This window comes from Dermacentor albipictus, chromosome 2 (genome assembly GCF_038994185.2).
Source record: "Dermacentor albipictus isolate Rhodes 1998 colony chromosome 2, USDA_Dalb.pri_finalv2, whole genome shotgun sequence".
Lineage (NCBI taxonomy): Eukaryota > Metazoa > Arthropoda > Arachnida > Ixodida > Ixodidae > Dermacentor > Dermacentor albipictus.
The window spans coordinates 104,330,812-104,346,969 of NC_091822.1; the positions used below are offsets into that span (position 1 = coordinate 104,330,812).

Below are 16,158 nucleotides of genomic sequence, written 5' to 3' on the forward strand. Positions count from 1 at the left end.
CTGCTTGACCCGTTGTAACTGCAATTTCCAGCAGCGGCCCCAAATTATGTCGCCATACACAGAGCTATTCTACCCTAAGTCTCGTGTGCGAAACGTTTTTTTTTTCTTTATTTCTGCCAGCTGGCCGTCAGTCTTACTCGGGTCTTTTCTTGCATGACAATGAGCTTGGTGCTGCCCAACGTCAATATTTTTTCTTCCCAATATGTTTATTTTAAGAAAATGTTCTTTACACGCCGGCTCCTGTTTTTTATGACGACAGAACAATGCGTCCATTCCAGAAGCCAAAAGTATGGCTCCGAATATTTCTTGCGATCGTTGACAGTTAACAGCTCCTCAGAACTTTATGACGTAGCGCTTAGCGGCACGGCACTGCATCAACGACATGAAGTTGCTGGCTCTTATATTGTCGTCTTTCGCAGCAATAACCTGTGCTTCAAAGTGAGTACATAATTAGCTATATAATGTCCTGTTCTCTATTATGCAGAATACGGTACGAATAGTACTATTTCATATAGTTACCTACTACCATGTGGAAAAGTTCTGAGAACGGTGTTTTAAGCATTGGGGCATGCAAGGCAAAAAGTCAGAAGTAATGTTTCCATGAGTGCTCCACACAATTTTTATGATACTTTATGACAGTGCCTCTAGCGCATACAAATAAAAAGGACCTACAATTATTGTTAATCAAGATGTCAAGTACTTTTACCCTCCATACAAAGTTGTGCGATTCACAAAAGTTCAGAAAGGCACTAAACGTTTGTTTATAGTGCAGAGCAGTTTAGAGGCAAACATTTCAAGAATATTTTTTTTTTGCAACGAAGCAGCGTACAAGCTCATAGAATCATAAAATTGTAACTTCAAACTGAAAATACCCGCCGTGGTTGCTCAGTGGCTATGGTGTTGGGCAGCTGAGCATGAGGCCGTGAGATCGAACCCCAGCCATGGCGGCCGCATTTGGATGGAGGCGAAATGCGAAAATACCCGTGAACTTAGATGTAGATGCACATTAAAGATCGCCAGGTGGTAGAAATTTCCGGAGTCGTCCACTACGGCGTGTCTTATAATTACAAAATGGTTTTGGTATGAAAAACCTTAAAAATGTTTTCAAACTGAAAATATTGGTGAGGTAGTAATCTTTTAACAGCCAACAAGTTACGTGTTGGTCTGCTTGAAGTAAATTTTAAAGATAAGCATGGTTACACAACGTCTTTTATCACAGCGGGTCTTGCTGGCAGTCATAGCGCAGCCATCGGTCATCCAGACTTGTGCGGTTAAGTCTATACCTTTTACATGCTTGCGGTCGCACTATGCTAAAATTTGCCTTTTCTTTCGGTTAACATGTCCGAGTAACTCTTGTGCCACTGTGCGGGACACACCTACGTTAAGTAGTCATAGCAACTTAAACTATGAGATTCGGACATGGTAAAGTGTGTCGCCATCAGCCATAATATTCTGGATGTCATATATGTCTTCCAGCTACGTCTTCTTTCGCCATGTAGACTTCAAATGAGTTTGCACTAGTACAGTGCAAACCCGCCCTGGGATGATATATTACGCGCCGCTTTATTGGGACGTAGCCACTGTGATGCGCTTCCAAGTTGACCGGCAAGACATTTTGCGTTCTAATTTACAGCCATCTTATCTCCCTTTACCTGTAGTATGTGTCATATATTAAGAGAAAGGTGTGACTATTACGCTGGTAATGCAGTCCAGCAACTTCCGTCCCTTGACGGAACATGACATATGGATAGCGCTCAAATTTATCATGTAGCAACAGACGGGGAGCATGGCGTGGTTGGCTGCTACTTTATGTGATTGCTATACTTCAGCTGCACTGTTGAATGAACAGACTTCAGTACCAGAGAACCAGAGTACCTGAATGCATTTGACGATTCCCAGTTGGCGGAGCCGGCCACTGGTCGGCTTCTATTGTACGAGCAGTGGGTTGACAGGCCCTGATCAGTACAGAATATTTTACGCTAACATATCACGTGGCAAAAAACAGTTAGCGCATTCTATACAAAATGCACGTGAGAATAAATCGTATGATTTTTAGAAGGCACCTGCAGAAACACATTGTGCGGTGCAGTGCCGACGCAGCTGGAAACGTCAAGGATGAGGACGAGGAGGTTTTTAATGGAGAGAAATAAAGACGCAGGTTGGCAGGGAGAGCGTATCTGTAGCCTAACATTTCGCAGAGGGGTAAACGGAAAAAGAGAGAACGAGAGAGGTGACTATGCTATAGTACGATGAACTGTTTTCTCATCGTCTAACACCAGGTATGTGCAGTATGCGCGCAGTAATGCTTGTGCAAGCACATTTTGCATATTCTTTCTCGCATATGTTCTGAAGAGACTCGTTTAGGGCCTCCTCCAACGGAAAGGGCCGCAGGTATTCTTTCAACAAAACAAATTCATTGCTGGATTGATGACCCATCTTCATTCCTCTTCTATTCTTAAACATTTGGCACATTTCATCGATTAGGTGCACCATCTCATTACTATAGGCATCTATTGACCCTAAGAAGCAGATGACTGTAGCACGCTTTGTGCATAACACTTCTTGTAAAAACAAGCTTTGTATTCTTTAGTTCTTCGCAGGCACGCGCTGACGCATCAATGTGGTACACGGCTCTACAAAACGTTGCTATCAGGTTATGCACAAGAGCTCCTGTAAGTACAAGTGCGTTGGTATAGTTGGCAAAACGTTATGTGAGGCTTCCATATGAATTTTATCAAGCCAATGCTAGCTGTATATGACGCAATTATATATACATATGAATATCAGCGCAACGTATACAACCAGTCGTTTATTATTTGAACATTCATACACTTAGTTTGCATATAGTTTATTCACCTTATAGCCATCCTAAGTTGTAAACATACGCGTGGCAGTTTGGGCGACTTGGTATGCCACGACTGTTTTAGGCTTGTAGCGCAGCTCAGAAAGTTCAAAAAAGGAAGGATGTAGGGGTAATCAAAAGGAACGTTCGCTTTGATTACCCCTAGCTCCTTCGCTCCTTCCTTTTTTGCTCTTTCTGAGCTGCGTTACAAGCCTAAAACTGTAAACATACGTCCAGTGCCTATGTACGAGTAAAATGTAATCTACAGTACATTACCATACGACACCTTTTGCAGGTTCTTGTGGCATGAACAAGTTGCTTCACCGTCTGTTTGCAGGTTTCTTGCGACGAAACAACTCAGCTGCAGAATCCGTACCTACGAATCAGTTCGTGCCCATGAGAAGGAAGTTTGTTTACAATTGCATTTGGGAGCTAGGACGTGTCGCGTCTAATTCAACGCCTAGTTTATGCAAACAAATGTAAAACAGTAGCAGTCAATTCTGCTTTTCAGGGATCATTCTAGCTCATGGCATTTTGTGGCAGTTACACATCCACATATTATTTACCTAAAGAGCAACGCCAGCAAGACATATTTTGCCATGCTTTGACAAAGCCTATATTAGTATAAAACAACGTGTGAACAAATCTAGCTGGATTGTTTGAAAACGAATATTGTTATTTATTGAGGCAGAGGGTTGAATATCGTGGAAAGAGTTGCGAATGTTAGGCAGTTCCTTGCAGTGTTTTATAATAAATAATTTTATTTGGGAGAGAGAATTTGCTCCTTCGTACACTGAATGAAAACTACTTTTAGTGTAGAAGCTTAGGCAAACGAAATCCCAGCTTTCTCTTTGCATAGTAGGAGTGAAAATACAGTTCAAGAAAATGACAAATAGCTCTACCAAATGTTTAGTATTGTATAAATCAACATGCAAACCTGTGCTGTCCATTGCCTCTAAAATTGCAGTTATGGAGTAATTCAAGAATGGTAGTAGTAAAGTATCAATTAAAATCCAGATGATTACACTGACCACCGGCGAGGTCTTTTTAGTGTACGGGAAATGAATTCGGATAAATTGTAGCTAGCTAAGTACTAAACTAGCTCGTATATTCCTGGCGATGACTTTTCAGGAAAAATGAAAGCTCAAGTAGCCCATGGCTTTCCCGAGTGCACGTCTTTAGAAAAGAAGGATAGGGGAAATTTAAAAAAAAATCCCCTGGCACGTCTACAATTTCGTGTTGGAAATCATTTTGATGGCTGAAAGGGTATTTTCTAGGTGCGAACTCAAAAAATAAAACAAAATGCAGCAGAACCCATTTTACAATAACTGTCCATGGAAATGCGACTAGCAATAAAGAATGTAGACACTCTCAATTGCTGAATTCACGGTATTTCAAATCAACATAAGTGGGACTTTCTGAGACTTCCCTTGTGTTTGCTACATCCGACATACCCAATGTTATCGGTATCATACAAATTTACCATGGCAGTCGCTTGCCACGGTAAACCATAAACACGAGGACATAACGACAACTGTACGGTGACGTAGTGACGACCAGTGCAAGACGATGAAGGGGTCGATAGAACGATGATGGCATGACGATAATGAGATGACGAATCGGAATGATGACGTTTGTTTAATGACGACAAGGAAACAAGCCATTGCTCTCATGCCATGAGAACAATGGGGTGTCGTCGCGTATATGGCAGCAATGGTGTGCCGACTTCTGCGTGACGCGAGCTGGATGACGGAGCTGGACTGATGACGGTTGCACGACCACGATGACTTGAAACGCTAATGTACGAGAACGGATGCATGACAGCGACTGTTTGGGGCTGACGAAATGATGGTTTTATGACAACCACGGAATAATCAGAGTTGGATGACGATAGCATGATAACAATAGAATGACAAAAAAGGAATGCCATCGATGGAGCGGTGACGACGGCGGTATGATAACAGAGGCATGATGATGATGGGATGACGTTTCTGAAGGTATGGCGATGGTAAAATGATTGCGGGACAAAAAAGGCATGCGCAAATGCCATGACGATTACTGTGACGACGATGAGTGACGACGTTATAAAAAAATGGATATGACAACGAACACATGACTAAGACCATACGAAGATCAGGAAATGGCGATAATGGCAGAACGAGGGTGTGCAGACAAGAAAGCATGAAGCTTAGTGCATTTTGACAATGGCGTGCTGACGAATGTATCAGGAAGATCGTGTAACGGCGATGGTGGGATGACGATGGTATGGCGAGAGTGAAATGACGAAGCTGGAATGGTGAGAGTGGAATGAACACGGCGGCCTCACGACGACGGGAAGATGACTAATGCATGAAGACAATGTGACTACAATGGCATGACGAAGGTGGCATGATAAGGGTTCGATGACAAAGCTGCAGCGATGTCGATGCAATAGTTACGACGGCGTCACAACCACATGCACATTCCTAGTGAGACAAACTGCAAGACAATTTGTGCTGCGGTGTCGGCGTTGAAGGTGTGACGGCGACAGCATCAAGAGTCACATGACAAAGCATGAATGACGATGACAGAACACCTGCGACGACAGCGCCACCACGAACACATTCATAATGGTCCGAGATGTTCAACTTGGGCCACTTAGTCGGCGTAGTAGGTATGAGGATGCCACCATGAAAACTATCGGATGAAGAAGGTGGAATGGCGGTGATGCCCCGACCGCGAAGGGGGGAAGACCGCTGTAGAATAATGGATGTTTTACAGCGAGTGCTTGATGACGACGCAATGACAGTGATAGCTTGACAATGATTGCTCTAAATAACGATTAAATGACGAGTGCATAATCGCAATAGACTGCCAAAGTTGGAATGACGACGATGGGTTGACGGTTATGAAGCGATGGCGATGGTAAAACAATTTTGTGACAATGATGGCACGACGACAATAGTATAACGAAACTGTGTGACGACGGTAGCATGACAAAAGCTCAATGACGAAGCTGAAGTGAAGGCGACGGTACTAACACGACGGCCGACGATGGTATGACAACTAATGTAGGACGAATGTGTAACGATGAAAGCATCGTGACAATGGCATGAGGAGAGTCGGATGACAAAGCATGAATCATAACGCAACGACGACGACGGCTTCACAGCCACGAGCACATACATAGAGTACCAAACTATCAGAGAACTTGTATTTATGAGTCGGCCTGGAAGGCGTGACGACAACGTCATGACCAGAGTCAGATGACGAAGTTGGAATGACGAAGGTGGATCGGCCACTCAGGCATCGCGACCACATGTACGTACCCGGCGGCCCAAATTGGTAGAAAACTTTGGCGACTTTATCGGCGTAAGCCACCAGATAATAAGGTATGTCGAAAACCGAAGGGTCGCCATCACGGCATGCCCGACCACGAGGACCAGCGCAACAGGCTTCTTTAACAACACTACGCGTGCCATGCTTGCCCATCGAGCCCGCGCTGCCCACCATGTTTTGTCTCTTTCTACAACGAAGCTTCGTATTCCTAGGCAAATCTCTCGTGCTCCGCCCACAGAAACCCTACTGCGTGGGCATGAGCCATTGTTTAGGCGGGAATGAGCCCTTGAATTCGTCTTACGTGACGAACGGACAAATTTAACTTTCGATAGGTATATAAATGCTGATGCATTTGAAACATTTACAGCGAATATGTGTATGCCTTGGCGAAACGCTCGCGTTCCGACCACAGATCGATTGATTGATTGATTGAAAACTTTATTGTTCCACCGAGCTGGGGTGCCCGCCTCTTAACTTACACGTAGGTAGGGGGGGGGGGGGGAGGGCGAAACAGTTCCCGCGCGTTGAGGACGGTGAGTCTTCACGGCCTCAACGGCCAGGCGGATTGCTCGACGCTCGTCGTCTTCAGCCTCGCTCTGGAGCAAGGCCTCCCAGGCTTCTCTACTGTCAATGTTTTCCTTTGCCCCTGGGGAACCAGCACACTCCCATATTATATGGTCTAGCGTACCTTCTCGCTTACAAATTTTGCAGAGTGCGTCGTTACAGTCCCTCGTCTGTGTTAAGTAGATCCAATGTGGTGATGTATAATTGTTTCCCTGGAGGCATCGCCAAATGCGAGCATCCTCCAGAGAGAGGGACCGATGCGGAGGCGGAAAGATTCTTCTTTCGGCTTTGTAGTGATCGACAATTTCCCTGTACGTGATCATGCTATCTTTTATCCCTGGAACTGGCTGCTCTAGAGTTGCCCGGTGGTAGAGTGCTCGGGCGAGCTCGTGAGTGGCTTCGTTACCTGGGACTTCTTCATGGGCCGGTACCCAAATAAAAGTTATGTCCCTCCTGGGAGGGTTTTTGAGTAAAATGTGGAGGGCTTCTTCTGAAATTCTCCCTTGGTAAAATTTCAGATAGCTAATTTGTTATCGTATAATATTACTCCCGCTTTTGTACCCGCACAAGCGAGCGCTACTGCAACCTCCTCGGCTGTACAAGCGTCCCTCGTGCACGTGGAGCACGCTATCTTAACGCACCCGTCGCCATCAACCGCTGTCGATACCGCAGCCCCGTCTCTGCCGCAAGCGGCGTCCACGTACGTTACCTTATGCGCCGGTGTGTCTTTAAGTTTATTTACTAGAGCCTTAGCCATGTGAGCTCTCCTCTCTTTGTTGTAGATAGGATGCATATTTTTAGGTAGGGGGGCGATTCGTAAGTGCTTGCGCACGTCCAACGGAATGTCTTTCTTGTCAGTCGGGGCACCCCTGTCACATTGAATTCCTACCCATTCCATGCTTTTTCTAGCTGTTTTAGACTGGTCTAATATTTCCAACTGAGACACTCGTACTGCCTCAGTGAGTTCAATTAGCGTGTTGTGAACCCCCATTTTGAGGAGGAGGTCTGTCGAGGTCGAGTCTGGTAGCCCTAGGGCTCTCTTAACGCTCTTCCTAATGATCGCATCTATTTTATCGTTTTTTTCTCGTCTAAACACAAGATACGGTGTGGCATACGCTATACGGCTGGTAATGAAGGCTTGCATGAGTCTGGGGAGGCTGTTCTCTTTGAGGCCCCTGCCTTTGAGTGAAATTCTCCTAAAGATCCCCGTGACCTGCGCCGCGTATCCTTCTAGCTTTTTGATTGTCGTGAGGTTACATCCGTTTCTCTGGATATACATGCCCAGAATTCTTATTTCCTCCACCTTGGGAACCTCATTTCCATTTACGAAAACCGTGATGGGTCTGCTGCTTCCAGCGTGTCTCCTTTGGTGTTTTGGCTCAATGATTAACAGCTCCGATTTCTGTGGCGAGCACGCCAAGACTCTGCTGGCCGCATACTCTTCCAACATATTGGCCGCTATCTGTAGTTAAGGTGCGATGGCTGCGTCACTCCCACTGTTAACCCAGATGTTGATATCATCCGCGTACATGCTAAATTTAATCGATTTAATGTTATTGAGTTTTGCCGGGAGACCCCTCATCGCTATGTTGAATACGAAGAGTGAGAGCACTGATCCTTGAGGGGTTCCCTTGCTCCCAAGTGTGATGGGAGGGGATTTTACATCCATAAATTTTATATTTGCCTCCCTCTATGACAGAAAGCCTTTGACGTATGCATATACCTTGTGTCCCACACCTACCTCTCCGAGGCCTACCAAGATAGCCTTATGGCTAACGTTGTCAAATGCCTTGGTGAGGTCGAGACCTAGGATCGCCTTGGTGTCAGTTCAGTCATATCGGTCTAGAATATCATGCTTAAGTCTGAGCATGACATCTTTTGTACTGAGCCCTGGCCTGAATCCAACCATTTCATGCGGCCAGAGATCATTCTCCTCCATGTACCTGGTCAGTCTCGTTTGAACAGCATGCTCCATCAATTTCCCTACGCATGAGGTGAGGGAGATTGGTCGCAGGTTGTTCAAGCCGGGTACTTGGGAATAAAGACTACGTCCGCCTGTTTCCATGTTTTGGGGAGTTCTCTTTTCTTCCACACCTGGTTCATGAATTTGGTTAATGCAATGATGGACTCATCGTCTAGATTACTAAGAGCTGTGTTTGTTATCCCGTCCGGGCCGGGGGCCGATCTCTTTCTGAGGTTATTAATCTCTGCTCTAACCTCTGTCGTGGTGATGGGAGCATCGAGATCTGGATTGGGAGGTCCCTCGTAGTCCCTAAACACCTCGCTCTCTGCTTTTCCAAGATATGTCTCTTGGAGCTCGCTAATGAGCTCGTCATCTGTGCCAACAAAGCCATGCCTCGCCCTCATCTGGTTTGTACTAGCTTGCATTTTTGATTTACTAGGGTCGATTAGATGTCTGAGAAGGCTCCATGTTTTGGAGAGACTCATATTGGCTTCTATCTCATCGCACTTGCTGTACCAATTTTGCTCGTTGAGCTTAGTCGCATATGTTTCTATTTCTTTGTTGAGTCTGGCTAGTTCGCGCCGGATATTCCGACCACAGAAACATTCCGACGGAAGGTGTGACGCGCCGATTGGCTAAGCCGATATTGAGGTGTTTGTCTCTCGCTGCAGAGCGCGCGCGCAGGAGTCTCTCTCCGAGTTCGCAATATTAAAAAATGTGTCCCTGTCTTTAAATAAACGAAATATGCGGTCCCGGTGTCCCACCTGCTAACTACAGAGCATAACCTAGTCATAAACACCATGACTAACGCATTACGAAACAGAAATCTGTAACATCATTCAGAAATAGTTTAATGAACCCACTCGATTAACACAATGAACAGCGCGTCGCACTCCTCTATGATGCTGATTATGCGAAGCCCAATGTGATGCATTTCAAATAAACAATGTGATAAACCCAAGCCAAATGTGTGCGTCGCCTAATTAAGAAAAACAAATACGTAACGAATCATTTAGTAAGAGTCAAATAAAACGTTGGAATGAACCCAGTGATAGAAACCGGCGCCGCACATTTCAGCTTCGCTGGTTTGCCATCTCAACGGAGTGCACGGGCGGTAATTTTTTCGCAGCCGGCAACAAGGCGCTGTATCCATTATTAATATTACCATAACTTATTAGCACAGAGATAATGTTGATCTCGTGCTGCACCATGACAGATGCATTTTTAGTTGCACTAACCCTTAACACTAAATTACAAACTCATCACGTCAGCATGTCGGGTGTGTTTTCATCGGCTTTACAAAAACTTTCATTAGCTCAATCATAATTTCTTACTTAGTAGACTGGCTTCTTAACATATAGCTGAACCAGTTCTAACAGCTTTTAAGGGTAAATTAGGTTTCCTCAGCTTGACAGTATATAGCATGTGATCGCTTGTTCATGCTAAGCGTTGGCTTACCGGGTGTCATAGCGGTGGTCATAACCATTTACATTACGAATCACACGTACATTATAAATCATGCAGGCAGGCACGTACCCAGGATTTTTTTTTCGGGGGGGGGGGCCACCACCTCCATCATCATCATCATCATCATAATCATCATCATCATCCTGTTTTATGTACACTGCAGGACAAAGGCCTCTCCCTGCGATCTCCAATTACCCCTGTCCTGCACCAACCGATTCCAACTAGCGCCCACGAATTCCCTAATTTCATCGCTCCACCTAGTGTTTTCTCGGCCTCGATTGCGTTTCCCTTCTCTTGGTACCCATTCTGTAACCCTAATGGTCCAACGGTACCGTTGGACCGTTAGGGTCATGTAACGCTGGTTAGATAACGTTATCTAACCAGCGCATTACATGACCTGCCCAGCTACATTTTTTCCTCTTGATGTCAATTAGAATATCGTCTATACCCGTGCGCTCTCTGATCCAAACCGCTCTCTTTCTCTCTCTTAACGTTATACCTAGCAATCTTCGTTCGATCGCTCTTTGCGCGGTCTTTAACTTGCTCTCAAGTCTCTGCCCCATATGTCAGCACTGGCAAAATGCACTGATTGCACACCTTACTTCTCAATAATAATGGTAAGCTTCCATTCAGGAGATGACAATGTCTGCCGTATGCGATCCAACCTATTTTTATTCTGTGAATTTCCTTCTCATGATCAGGGTTCCCTGTGATGAATTGACCTAGGTAAACGTATTCCTTCACAGTCTCTAGTGGCCGACTGGCGATCCTGATCTCTTGTTTCTTTCCCCGGCTATTTATCATTATCTTCATCTTCTGCATATGATTAATATTCAACCCCACTCTTACACTCTCTCTGTTTAGGTCTCCAATCATTTGTTGCAACTCGTCTGCATTGTTGTTGAATAGAACAATGTCATCGGCAAACCAAAGGTTGCTGAGATATCTGCCGTCGATCTTTACTCCTAAGCCTTTCCAGTTTAATAGCTTGAATTTTTTTAAGCACGCAGTGAATAGCTTTGGAGAAATTGCGTCTCCCTGTCTGACCCCTTTCTCTATAGGTATCTCCCTGCTTTTCCTGTGTAGAATTGAGGTAGCTGTAGAACCTCTGTAGATATTCATACGCGAAGGACGAGTCAGTAAGACGAGAAACTATTTACAGAATATATTTACAACAACGGTTGCAGCGCTGACCGGTTAGATTCACATCGCGAGCCCAGTTCGTTCTTCCTCCTCTTCTCTGGAGTGATGGTGCCTACGCGCCTCGTTCAAGCAAACAAATACCACACGCATGTAGCAATATTTTCCAAGCTTTTTACGTAAGCGTTCTGTACTCCTTGATTACGTAGTGCCTCTATGATTGTTGGTATCTCTACTGAATCAAATGCCTTTTCGTAATCTATATAAGCCACATAGAGAGGCTTATTGTACACAGCAGATTTCGCGATAACCTGTTTGATGACATGGATGTGATCCATTGTAAAGTATCTCTTCCTGAAGCCGGCCTGTTCCCTTGGTTGACAAAATCCAGTGTTGCCCTTATTCTACAGGAGATTATTTTGGTAGATATTTTATATAATACTGGGAGCAAGCTAATGGTCCCATAAGTTTTCAATTCTTTAACGTCTCCTCTTTTGGGGATTAGTATAATGTCTGCATTCTTCCAGTTATCTAGCACCCTTGCAGTCGATAGACACTTCGTATAAAGATCCGCCAGTTTTCCAAGCATTATGTCTTCTCCATCTTTGATTAAATCAACTGTTATTCCACCTTCTCCTCCCGCTCTTCATCGTTTCATGTCTTGCAGGGCCCTTCTGACCTCATCGATAGTTATAGGAGAGTTTCTGTATCCTGTTCACTACTGTTTCTAAGTGAGGTATCGTGACTCCTCTTGGTACTGTATACAGGTCCGCTTAGAATTTTTCCCCTTCTTTTACTATATCTTCGAGATTGCTGATGATATTATCCTTCTTATCTTTTAGTGCATACATGATGGTTTGTCCTATGCCAGGTTTCTTTTTTACTGATTTCAGGCTGAGTTCATTTCTTACGGTTTCTTCAGTCTTTCTCATGTTATAGTTTCGAATATCAGTTATTTTCGCCTTGTTGATCAGTTTCGACAGTTCCGCGAATGGCGTAACACTGTGCGGCCGCCAGTCCCATACAACCGCGTACAGCGCAGGACTCTGCGATTCTATACGTACTGCGCTCACCGCAAAAAGTTAGAAAAACGCCCACATAAGCACAGCAGAGAAGTGGCTACGTGAGGCGGTTCCACCGATAACTGTAGAAGCGTCATTCAAAACAAGTAATTGTCCTCCACTTCCGGCGGCGTTTTCCCTACTTTCTTTTTAAATAAATAGATGTTGATCCATAAATATTCTCATAAACAACGGTCAACTTTTTTTATTGTTCGCTTTTGCTTGCAGTTTGGTTGTTGCCTTGGCTCTATCCCTTAGTAGATCGCTTAATTTCTTAACTCCTTGTGATTTTTGTTTCCAGTTGCCAATTTTGCACGAAAAGTGACATACAACTAGCGAAAAACAGACGAGGTAATGGGCGACAGTCATCTTGCTTATGGGTTTAAGGGTTATTGCAGGGTTTCATGATGGACGCTCTTTCACATTGTTATTTCCCACCTTGTCTAACCCATATCACGTGTATATGGTTCCGGGCATCTGCCAGCGTAGCGGCGAGCCGTAACTCAAGGAAATAATGAAGCAAAGGGATAAGTTAAACGCAATTGGCGTTTTCTCCGGCCGCAGCTCGTTCCATGAGAGTACAGACCAGCTGAGTAACAGCCGCATCCCTCTCCTGGTCCCAGGATCAGCCTAAACAAAGAAGGTTGAACTAACAAAAGCAACAGCTATGCGCGTGACGGTTGAATAGATGGTGACAACTGAACGCATCTCTAGTTTATCGCGTGGGTGCGGAATCTATGAGACAACTGTCCTGCACATTACAAGAGATGCCGATAACTACCGCCATCTAAAAGGAGTGAAAAAGGCAGCTTAATGCTGACCGATGAACAGCTGGCAAGTCTCAACATTGATCTGGCGGCGCTTTAGAAATGTGTGAGGACTGGTGGCGTGGGTTGGAGGGGGGGGGGGGGGGTATGCCACTTGATTTCGGGGGGGGGGGGCCGGGGGGCCCCCCCCTGGGTACGTGCCTGCATGCAGGACAGCTGCCACAATTAATCGATTCCGCTGTGGTGACGTCATGGCAGAATCATCTGCATTAGATGTCTGCCATATAATAATTCCCATAGGTCTAACACCTGTTATATCCAAGGATTCGTATTAATGAACGCATTGGCATGTGTAGTGGGCGACAGCTGATTTGACCAGGCCATATTTTTTTTCGAGTATCGGTTGCAGCAAGTTCTTATTTTACCCTATGTCGGAACTAGCGATCACTCTTGAATATTCTACAGTCTGCTTCTTGACCTTGAGCAGCGAAACAATCCAGCTAATATAGTTACGTTGCCGGCTGTTCCATATAGGTTACCTTAATTTATTTCTTAACCCTGTAATCCATACGAAATCACATATGTTTATATTTAGATTTTATAAGTCAGAATTCTTATTTGCGCTCGGTAAACGTAACACATAGCCTGTAGTAGTATTTTTAATGCACTCGAGAAAGTTCTCCATGACCAGAAATAACGGCAAAAAAGTTCTGATTTTCTTTGATATGAGACTGTTTCTGGCTAATAATGGTTAGTAAACGTTTTTTTTTGCTTCCCTCTCTCTTCTTTCTTTATTATTCAGTGAGTCTTACATCGGTGGCAGTGAAACTGAATGGTGGGATAACATTCGACTTCGAGTACTATGTTGGTCACTATTACAGTGAGGCTGTTTATGGCTAGCCTTCCATGCATTTTTCTTCTGCGGTAACAGAATTATACCGATCCACGCATCCTGAACTGCGCAGACCCTCCGCCACAAAGCTGTTGGTGAAATAATTGAATTTTAGAAAGTAAAATGCGACAGAAAATTCGTTAGGTTCGACTGATACAAAACATACACATATGATAGCTTAGAACTGTAATTTCAACATGGATGAACACATAATTCTGCTGCGGGAAAACTCAAGAACAAAACCTTTTCCGCCTATCATTTCTGATCCGACTAAACGTAGGAGTTGCTCGGCCCTTTGAGATCATTGAAACACAATCAAAACAGAACCACAAAGTTCGCCTTCGTGCATAGTGCTTGCCGTCAGTGGTTCCAGGAAAGCATTACGGTAACATAAGCTGCAGTTGCAGGCAAGCCCCGGAGGCAGTCAGGAGTCCTTGACTCATATCGCGTCCCATTTTAAAGGTGAAGCTGAAGCATACTTCCAAATGCAAATGTATGAGCGTGCCTTTCGTCACGATGACCACCGATCAAGACAATGAATGTGTTCGTACCATTGTTCAAAATTCGGCCTCACATCTGGAGATTGTGTTATACAGTTCCGATGATCATCCATTTTCACAGAGCGGAATGGCTCATTGTTATATGATTGGTGTTTTGCTTTTCACCCGTCCTGGCGGCGTAGGGGCTATGGCATTGCATCACTAGAGAGTTTTAGAATTGGGGGCCCAAGGGGCTTGGGGACCCAAGAAAATTGCGCGCGACAAGTGCGCATGCGCAGAACCCAAGCCAGTCTTGGGTTCTTGCGTTCGCGTTAACCCAAGACCCAAGAATCGAAAACTAGCGTGGGCCCCCAAGCCGTCTTGGGCCGCCCTCGCGGGTGACAGCGATGGCGTACAGCAGATGGTCGCAGCGCAAACTTTATTTACTTCGACCGATTTTCGCCGTTTCACGCGGGTGAACTCGCAGTTTTTTTTGCAGCGCGTAACAAACAGAAAACACCAACTAAGAGCACTTGGCTTCGATTGGCTTTGCTTGGCTTAGAATCGAACACTTAATTCGTAATACTAACCGGTACTAACACAGTGATTACGTTTCTCAGGTTTTATTGTTCGCTCTTCTTGCTCAAAAAGGCATTCTGTTTGTTTTCACTTGTGAGAAAAGAGGTTCATTTATTTTTGCTTTCAAGCACCTTTCTATTTTCCACACTGCGGCGCCCCGAGCGCTCAACCCAACGCTGTCTGCATTCGACCCAATCCTCAAACTCTGCTGCTCATCTAAACCCAAGAGCAACCGACGCAACGCGGCTTGGGGGCCCAGCGCCTTGCGGCCCCAATTCTAAAACTCTCTATTAAGCACTAGTGCACGGGATCAAATCCCGACCGCGGCGGCCGCATTTCGATGAGGGTGAAATGCAATAATCCCCTTGTACCTTGTATGGGGTGCACGTCAAATAACTCCTGGTGGTCAAAATTAGTTTCCAGTCACTCACCACGGCGCGCCTCATATTGAAATGGTGGTTTTGGCACCTAAAACCTCAGAATATAATTTTTCTCTTTTGGTTTTCATTCTGGCTACAAATTCGCCCAACAAGAAACGTGGATTCATAATATGTGTTTACTGCAGCGTTTCATCATTCATCTTCACTACAGTGAAACAATACATGAGACATATTGCTATATTTTTAATGTGTAGCAGTTACCCCTTCCTAATGGTAAAAACGCAACTTTTTTGCAGTGCGAGCCCCGCAATACATTTTTTGGCTTTTGCGGTTTCGGATGCACATGTAGGCCATGGAAGAAGGATTACCAGTGCCTGTCCATATTTGACTTGGAGTAAACAAACAAGGAACAAAATTAGCCGTTTGATGCCGTTGCGGAATTCACTGTGAACATGGCTAAATCTTCAATAAATGATGCTCCCTTACTACGTCTTGGCGTTCTTTCTAAACCATGGTTCGCTAAGTAAGACATCATAAAGTCTGGTATAAGACTAAAGTTATGAAATTTCATATTTTGAAAAACGTGAACACATTTGTCATACCCGAATGCAATTCTGACAGCATTAATGAGGGAATTGCGTCATAGACGTGTTCACCATTGAATTAATAGCCAGCACAGCTAGTTTCTATCCTTCACATAGATATA

At 44.7% G+C, this 16,158-nt stretch overlaps 1 long non-coding RNA gene across 1 annotated transcript; it reads left to right on the forward strand.

Moving 5' to 3' along the window:
- Positions 1-321: 321 nt before the first annotated feature.
- On the forward strand, positions 322-15,930 carry LOC135921081 (uncharacterized). Its single transcript, XR_010570438.1, has 3 exons — positions 322-438; positions 2,591-2,672; positions 15,749-15,930. It is a non-coding gene; the product is annotated as an uncharacterized lncRNA (long non-coding RNA).
- The last annotated feature ends 228 nt before the right edge of the window (positions 15,931-16,158 follow it).